This window comes from Penaeus monodon, chromosome 39 (genome assembly GCF_015228065.2).
Source record: "Penaeus monodon isolate SGIC_2016 chromosome 39, NSTDA_Pmon_1, whole genome shotgun sequence".
In the NCBI taxonomy this organism is placed as follows: Eukaryota; Metazoa; Arthropoda; class Malacostraca; order Decapoda; family Penaeidae; genus Penaeus; species Penaeus monodon.
In genome coordinates, this window is record NC_051424.1 from 34,077,976 (window position 1) to 34,086,085 (window position 8,110).

An 8,110-nucleotide genomic window follows, 5' to 3' on the forward strand; every position below is an offset into this window, starting at 1 on the left:
TTTAGAAATTTTGAGGGGCCCAAGGGGGAAAAAGGTGGGGGGAGGGAAAGGGGGGGGGCCAGGGCGGGACCGGCAGGCCCCCTTTTAAAAAGGGGGGGGGGCGCGGGCTTTTTTTTGGGGGGGTTTTTGAAAAAAAAAAAAAAAAAAAAAAAAAAAAAAAAAAAAAAAAAAAAAAAAAAAAAAAAAAAAAAAAAAAAAAAAAAAAAAAAAAAAAAAAAAAAAAAAAAAAAAAAAAAAACATCCCCCCCCCTTTCCAACCTTCCCCCCTTTTTCCCCCCCGGGCCCCCCTTTTTCTGGGGCCCTTCCACCCCGAATTGGCCAAACCCCCCCTTTCCCTTTGTTTTTTTCCCCGGCCTTTCCTTTTCCCTTTATCCCCCGGTTTTCCCCTTCTTCTTCTTCTTCTTTTTCCCCTTTTTTTCCCCCTTCTTTTTTCTTCTTCTTCTCCTCTCTTTTTTCCTCCCCTCCCCCTTCCCCCCCCTTTCCCCCTTTCCTCCCTTTCTTGGGCCTTCCTGTCTGTGTTTTCCCCTTTCTCCTCCTTTCTCCGGGGGCCTGCTGTTGGGGTTGTTGTTTCGGGTTGTTTTCCTTTGCTTTTTTTTTTTTCCCCTGTTATTTTTCCCCCCCTTCTTTTTCTTCCCTTCCCTCCCCCTCCCCCCCCCTTTTTTCCCCCCCTTCCTTCCCCCCCTTTTTTTCCACTCTCGTCCCCTCCCTTCTCATTCCCCGGTTTCTTCTCCCCTGTTTTTCCTTCTTCTTCTTAAATTTTTTTTTCCATCCTTTTAAGTTTTTCCCTTCTCCCTTCTTCCCTTTCCCTCTCCCCCCCAACCTTTTCATTTTTTTTTTTTCCCTTTCCTCTTAATTTTCCCCCTTAACCCTTCAATTTGGGTTTTTTTTTTCCTTCTTTCCCCCCCCTTTTTTCCCTTTTCTCTGTCCTCCTTCTTTTCTGCGCGTTGTTTTCTCTCTCCCTTGTTCCTTGTTTTCGGGCCTGTTTGTTTTTTTCCCTTTTTGGCTTTCCTTTCCTCTCCTTCTTCATTTTCTTCCCCGGTTTTGGGCCTTTTGGGGGCTTTCCCCACTCTTCTCCCCCTCCCTTTTCCCTTCCCCCCTCCTCCTCTTTCTCCCCCGCCCTTTTTCCCCCCCTCTTCCCCGGGTTCCTTCCTTTTTCCTCTCTGGGGGGGGCCCTGCTGTTTTTTCCTTTTCTTTTCTCTCTCTCTCTCTCATCTCTCTCTCCCCTCTCTTTCCTTCCCTCCCTCTCTTCTTCTCTCTCTTTTCCCCGGGTCTCTTTTTCCTCTTCTCTCTCCCCTCTCGTTTCTCTCCCTTCTTTTTTTTTCCTCTCCTCTCTCTCTCCTCCCCTCTCTCTCCTCTTTCTCTTTTCTTTTCCCTTCTCCGGTCTTCTTCGCCTCTCTTCCTCTCTCTTTCCCTTTTCTCGGCCTTTTTTTCGCTTCTTCTCGTTCTCTCTCCCTCTCCCCCTTTTCCCTTTTCCTTTCTCTCTCCCTCTCCTCTCTCTCTCTTCTCCCCCCCCCCCCCTCCCCCCCTCGCTCTCTTTTTCTCTTTTCTCTCTCCTCTCTCTCTCTCTTCCTCTCTTTTCTCTTTCTCTTTTAATCTTTCTCCTTCCATCTCTTTCCCCCTCTTTGTTTTTCTAATTTCCCGGTTTTCTTTTAATTTTTCCCCTTTTAAATTTTTCTTTCTCCTCTTTCAATCCTCTCCTCCTCCTTCTCTCTCCTCCCCTTTTTTTTTCCCCCCTTTCCTTTTCTCTCCTTTTTCCTTTCAGTCCTTCCCCCCTTCCTTTCCCCCCCCAAAAAGGGTTCGCCTTCCCTCTTTTCCCTTCTTCTTTTCCCTCTTCCTTTCCTTTTTCTTTTTCTTGGGTTCTTCGGTCTGTTTTGGTTTTCCGCCCTTTGCCCTTTTGTTCTTTCGGCTTTTCTGGGCCTGTTTCTCCTTTTTTTTCTAAATCTACCCCTTTCTCTCTCTCTCTCTCTCCCCTCTCCCCCTCTCATCTTTCTCCCCCCCCCTCCCCCCCTCCCCCCCTCTCTCCCTCTCTCTCTCTCTCTCCCCCTTCTCTCTCTCTCTCTCTTTTCCTCTCTCTCTCTCTCTTTTTCTCTCTTTTCTTCTTTTTCTCCTCTCTCCCCTCTCTTCTCTTTTTTCCTCTTTTTTCCCCTTTTTCTCTCTCTTCTCTCTCTCTCTTTTCTCTCTCCCCCTCTTTCTCTCTCTAAAAATCTTCTCTCCCCTCTTTCTCTCTCATCTTTTTCCCTCTCTCTTTTTCTCTCTTCATCTTTTTCTCCCCCTTTTTTTCCTCCCCCTCGTCCCCTCTCTCTCCCCCTCTCTCTCTCCCCCCTCCCCTCTCCTCTCTTCTCTCCTCTCCCCTCTCTCTTTTCTCGTTCCTCTCTCCTTCTCTTTCTCTCTCCTCCTCTTCTCTCTCTCTCCTCTCTCTTTTCTCTCTCTCCCCCTTCCTCTCTCTATTTCCTCTCTCTTTTTTTTCTCTCTCTCTCATTTCTCTCCCTTTTTTTCCCTCTCCTTTTCTCTCTCTCCCCTCTCCCCCCTCTCTCTCTCTCTCTCTCTCTCTCATCTCTTTTCCCCGTCTCCCCTCTTCTCCGCCCCCTCTCTCCCCCTCCCCCCTCTCTCTCTCTCTTATCCCCCTCTCCTTTTCCCCCCCCCCCTCTTTTTTCTTTTTCTCATTCTTCTCCTCTTTCTTTTGCTCCCTCTTTTTTTTTTTCTTTTTCCCTTTTCTTTGTTTTCTTTTTTTTTTTCTCTCCTCTTCTTCCTCTCCCTCCGCTCCTTGGGTCTTCGTCCACCCTTTTTTCCCCCCTCCTTTTCTCCCCTTTTTTTTCTTCCTTCCCCCTCCTTTTCCCCCCCCTTTTAAAATCCCCCCTCTTTTCCCCCTTCTTTTATCCCTCTTCCTTTCCTTTCGTTTCTTTTTTCTTTTTCCTTCTCTTTATTCCCCTTTCTTTTTTCCCCTTTTCTCGCCTATTTCCCTTTTTTTTCTCCCCCCCCCCCCTCTCTCTCTCTCTCTCTCTCCTCTCTTCCCCCCTTCTCTCATCCCCTCTCCCCTCCCCTCTCTCTCTCCCCTCTTCACCTTCTTCTTCTCTCCTCTCTCTCTCTCTCTCTCTCCCCTTTTCCCCTCTCTCTCTCTTTCTCTTCTTTTCCTCTCTCTCTTTTCTCTCTTCTCTCTCTCTTTCTCTCTCCTCTCTCTCTCCTCCCTCTCTTTCTCCCTCTCTCTCTCTCTCCCTCTTTCTCTCTTTTCTTTCTCTCTCCTCTTTCTCTCTCTCTCCTAAATCCTCCCCCTCCCCTCTCGTCTTTCTCTCTCTCTCTCTCTCTCTCTCCCCTCCCCTCTCTCTTTTCTCTCTCTCTTTCTCTCTCTTCTCGTCTCTCTCTCTCTCTCTTTTCTCCCCCTCCCCTCTCTCCCTCTCTTTCTCTCTCTCCCCCCCCCCTCTCTCTCCCCTCTCTTCTTTTCTCTCTCTCTCCTTTCCCTCTCTCTCCCCTTTCCCCTCCCCTCTCCCCTTCTCTCCCCTCTCTTCTCTTTTTTCTCTCCCTTTTCTCTCTCTCTCCTCTCTCTCTTCCCTTCTTTCTCTCTCTCTCTCTCTCTTCCCCCAATCCTTCTCTCTCTCTCCCCTTTCTCTCTCTCTCTTTTTCTCCCCCTCCCTCTCTCTCCCATCTTTTTTTTTCTCCCCCTCTCTCCCCTCTCTCTCTCTCCCCCTCTCTCCCATCTCTTTCTCCCTCCTCTCTCCCCTCTCTTCTCCCTGGGTTCTCTCCTCTCTCCTCCTCTCTCCCCCCCCCCCCCTCTCTCTCTCCTCTCCTCTCTTTCTCTTTTCTCCTCTTCTCCCCCCTCTCTCCCACTCTCTTCCTCTCTCTCCTCTCTCTCTCCTTTTCTCTTTCTCTCCCTCTCCTCTCCCCTTTTCCCCCTCTTTTCTTTTCTCCTCTCCTCCCCCTTTCCTTTTCTTCTCTCCCCAATTCCCTCTCTCTCTTCCCCTCCTCTCTTCTCTTTTTCCTTTCTCTCTCTCTGCTCTCTCTCTTTCTCTCCTCTCCTCTCTCCCCTCCCCCCCCTTCTCCTTTTCCCCCTCTGTTTCTTCTTTCTTTCTCTTTTCTTTTTTCCCCCCTCCTTCTCCCCCCCCCCCCTCCCCTCTTCTCTCTCTCTTTTTCTCCTCTCTCTTCTCCCCTTCCCTTTTCCTCTCTCTCCCCTCTCCCCCCCTTTTCCTCCCTCTCCCCTCTCTCTCTTCCCCCTTTTTCCTCTCTCTCTCTCTCCTTTCTCTTCTTTTTCTTTCTCTCTCCTCTTTCTCTCCCCCCCACCCCTCCTCTCTCTCCTTCTTCTCTCCTCCTCGCCTCTCCTCTCTCTTTTCTCTCTCGTCTTTTTTCTCTCCCCCTCACTTTTTCTCTCTCCCCTTTCTTTCCCTCTTTCTCTCTCTCTCTCCCCCTCTTTCCTCACCCTCTCCTCTCTCTCCCCCCGCTTTCTCTCTCCCCCCTCTCCCCCTCTTTTTATCGCTCCTCTCTCCCCTCCCCCTTTTTTTCTCTCCTCCTAAAAAACCCCGCTCTCTACCTCTCCCCCTCTTCTTTCCCTCTCCTCTTTCCTTCTCTCTCTCTCTTCTCTCTCTATCCCCCTGGGGTTTCTCCCCCTCTCTCTCTCTTTCCTCTTTCCCCTCCCTCCCCTCTCTTTTTTCCCCTCTCTCTCCTATTTTCTCTTTCCTCCTCCCCTCTCTCCCCTCCTTTTTCCTCTCTTTTTCTCTCCCCCCCTCCTTCCCCCCCCCCCTCCGTCCCCTCCCCCTCTCCCTTCCCTCTCTCTCTCCTCCCCTCTCTCTCCCTCTTTCCCTCTTCCCTCCCTGGCCTCTTCCCCTCTCTCCTCTCTCTCTTCTTTCTCGTTCTCTCCCTCCCCCCTTCTTTTCTCCCTCTCCCCTCTTCCCATCCTTCCTCTCTCTCTCGTCCTCTTTCTCTCTCTTTCTCTTTCTCTCCCCCCTTTTCCCCTCTCTCTCTCCCCACTCTCTCTTCCCCCAATCTTTTTCTCCTCTTTTTCTTCTCCCTTTCTCTCTCCCCCTTCTTCTCCGTCTTCTCTCCCTCCCCCCCTCTCTTCTTTCTCTCTCTTCTCTCCTCTCCCCTTCCCCTCTCTCTCTTTTCTGCTCTCTCCCCCCTTTTTCTCCCCCCTCTCTCTCTCCTTTTTCCCTCTCTCTCTTCTTCCCCCCCCCCCCCCCCCCCCCCCTTTTTCTCCTCGTCTTTTTCCCCTTCTTTTTTCTCTCTCCTCAACATCCGTCTCTTTTTCTCCTTCATCCTCTCTCCACTTCCCCTCTCTCCCCTTCTCTCTCTCTCTCCCCTCCCCTCTTTTCTCTCTCTCCTTTTTCCCCCTTTCTCTCTCCCCCCCCTTTCCCCCTTTTTCTCCCCCTCTTCCTCCCCCTTTCTCCCCCCTTTTCTCCTCCCCTCTTTTCTCTCTCTCTTCTCCCCCTCTTCCTCTCTCTCCCCTCTTTCTCTCTCTCCTCTCCTTCTCTCCTTTTCTTTTTCTTCTCTTTCTCCTCTTTCTCTTCTCTCCCTCTCCCCGGGGTTTTTCTTCTCTCTCTCTCTCTCTCCTCCTCTCTCGTTTCCCCCCTTCTCTCTCTCTTTCTCTCTCTCTCTCTCTTTTCTCTTTCTCTCCCCCCCCTCTCGCTCTCTTTTTTTTCTCTATCTCCCTCTCCCCTTCTTCCTCCTCCTTTCCTCTCGTCTCTCCCCTTTCTCTCCCCTCTCCTCTCCTCCTCCTCTCTCTCCCTCTCTTTCCTCCCTCTCTCTCCTCTCCCCCCCTCCCCCCTCTCTTCCTCCTTTTCTCTTTCTCTCTCCCCCTTTCTCTTTTCTTCTCCCTTTTCCTCTTTTTCCCCTCTTTCTCCTCTCCCCAAATCTTTTCTCCCTCTCTCTCTCTCCTCTTTTTCTTCTTTTTCCTCTCTTCTCCTCTTCCTTTCCTCCCCCTTCTCTCCTCCTTTTTTCCCCTCCCCTCTCCCCTCTGGGTCCCTCCCCCTCTCTTCTCTCCCCTCTCTCTCGTCTTTCCTCTCTCCTCACCCCTCTTCCCCCCTCTTTCCCCCTCTCTCTCTCTCTCCTTTTCCCTCTCCTTTCTTCTCTTCTCTCTCTCTTCCTCCCCTCCCCCTCTTCTTTCTTCTCTCCTCCCTCTTTTTTATTTTCTTTTCCTTTTCTTCTCTCTCTCCTCTTCCTCTCCTCTTTCTTTTCTCTTTTTTTCCTCTCTCTCTCTCTCTCCTCTCTCGCTCCCCTCCCCTTCGCTGGGCTCTTTCTGTAGGGTTTTATGCCTCATACACGGAATCTATAACTCCAACAATAAATGTCAGAAACATTATTATCTGGAGTGGTATCAGATCCCTCGCTTCCCCTTTCCTTTCGCCTCTTTGCTTCACTCCTCTCCCTCTTTTATTTTCCCTTTTCCCGTATGATCTCATACCCGGTAAGTTCTTTGGTTTTTGAAAAAAATTTATTTTTCTTTTTTTAACTTTTTTATAATCCCTTATTCAACAGTTTTTTTTTCTTCTTTTTCATTTTTTTCCCCCCGCTTTCCGTTTTCCTCGTTTGTTTCTCGTTTCACTTTTTCCCCCTTTTTAAAAAGAGGGCGATTCTGGGGGGAGGCTGGGGCCCTCTAAATGCGCATCCTGGGGCCCTGCCAGGGGCTTTGGGGGGGGGCCCGGGGCTCCCTTTCTGAGGCAAATCAGCTTTTCCGCGGGAATTCGTGATTAAAAGATGTTCAGATGTGTAATTTTTTGTCATATGAATCTTATATTTATCATTATTATTATTATTTTTATTGTTATTTTTTTAATCATCATTTTTTATTATTATTATTTTATTATTTTTATTATTATTATCTTATTATTTCCATTATTAATTTATTATTATTATTATTATTTTATTTTTATTATTTTATTATTTTATTATTATTATTTTGTTTTTAAATTATAATTATTTTTTATTATTACATTATTTCTTTATTATTATTATTATTTATCTTATTTTATTATTATTTTATTTTATTTTTATTATTATCTTTATCATATCAATATTATTAATTTATTTTTATTATTATTAGATCATTATATCATTACCTTTTACTTATCATTACATTATCTTTCGTTAGCATTATCATTATCGTTTTTATTATTATTATCAATACTGTTATTTTATTATTTTTATTTTTATTTTTTATTATTATTATCATTATTTATTTTTATTATTTTTATTATTATTATTATTTTATTATTATTATTATTATTACCATTATCATTATTGAATAGCAAAACACTCTTTCCTCTGATACAATGGAAAAAAAACCCCCAAAATATTTTTTTTGTATTGTGGGTTTTTTCTTCCATTTCATTATTTATTATTTTTATTATTATCATTATTATTATTTTATTTTTATTTTTTATATTTTTATTATTATCATTTTATTATTATTATTATTATTATTTTTATTATTATTATTATTATTATTATTTATCTTTATTATTATTATCATTATTATTTATTGATTTACTTATTCACCATTATTATTTTATCATCATCAACATCATTATTATCACCATTATCATTAACATCATTTTCATTGTTTTCGTTATCGTCATCATTATCTTTATCCTAAGTACCCATGTACACTCAGCAGCCAGGCTCGATGTCTGCCTTGGCTAACCGACGCCCTCCTTCAGACCCTTTCAAAGATTTCGTTAAAGCCAGAGTGACAAAAAGGCTATCTCTGCCTCCGCTCCCGACCTGCGCTCGCTCGGCTCCGATTCTTCCCTTTGAGCCCTTTGTGGGCGGCGAGGGTGCGGCCCCTTCCCGTGTTGCCCCTCGGCGTCCGCGCATAAAGGCGAGGCTCCTTCATTAGGCTCTTTGGCCACAACTGGAGATAAAACTCGACTCGCTTTGTGTGGACGCAAGGACGGCTTCGACGCCGGGCTCGAGCGTAGGATTTATGTCGTGGCGCCCTTGCGAGCCAAGAGCCGGCTTTGTGGCGGACGGAGGCGGCGGAGAGGGCCTTTGTTTGCCACGTGCTGGAGAAGGAAAGAAAAAAAAGAGAGGGCGAATTCCCCCCCCCTTGCCCAGGCCCCCCCGGGCCTTCCCCCAAAGGCGGGGGGACGGGGCCTTTTTCCCGCCAAAGGGGGAAGGGTTCCCCCGG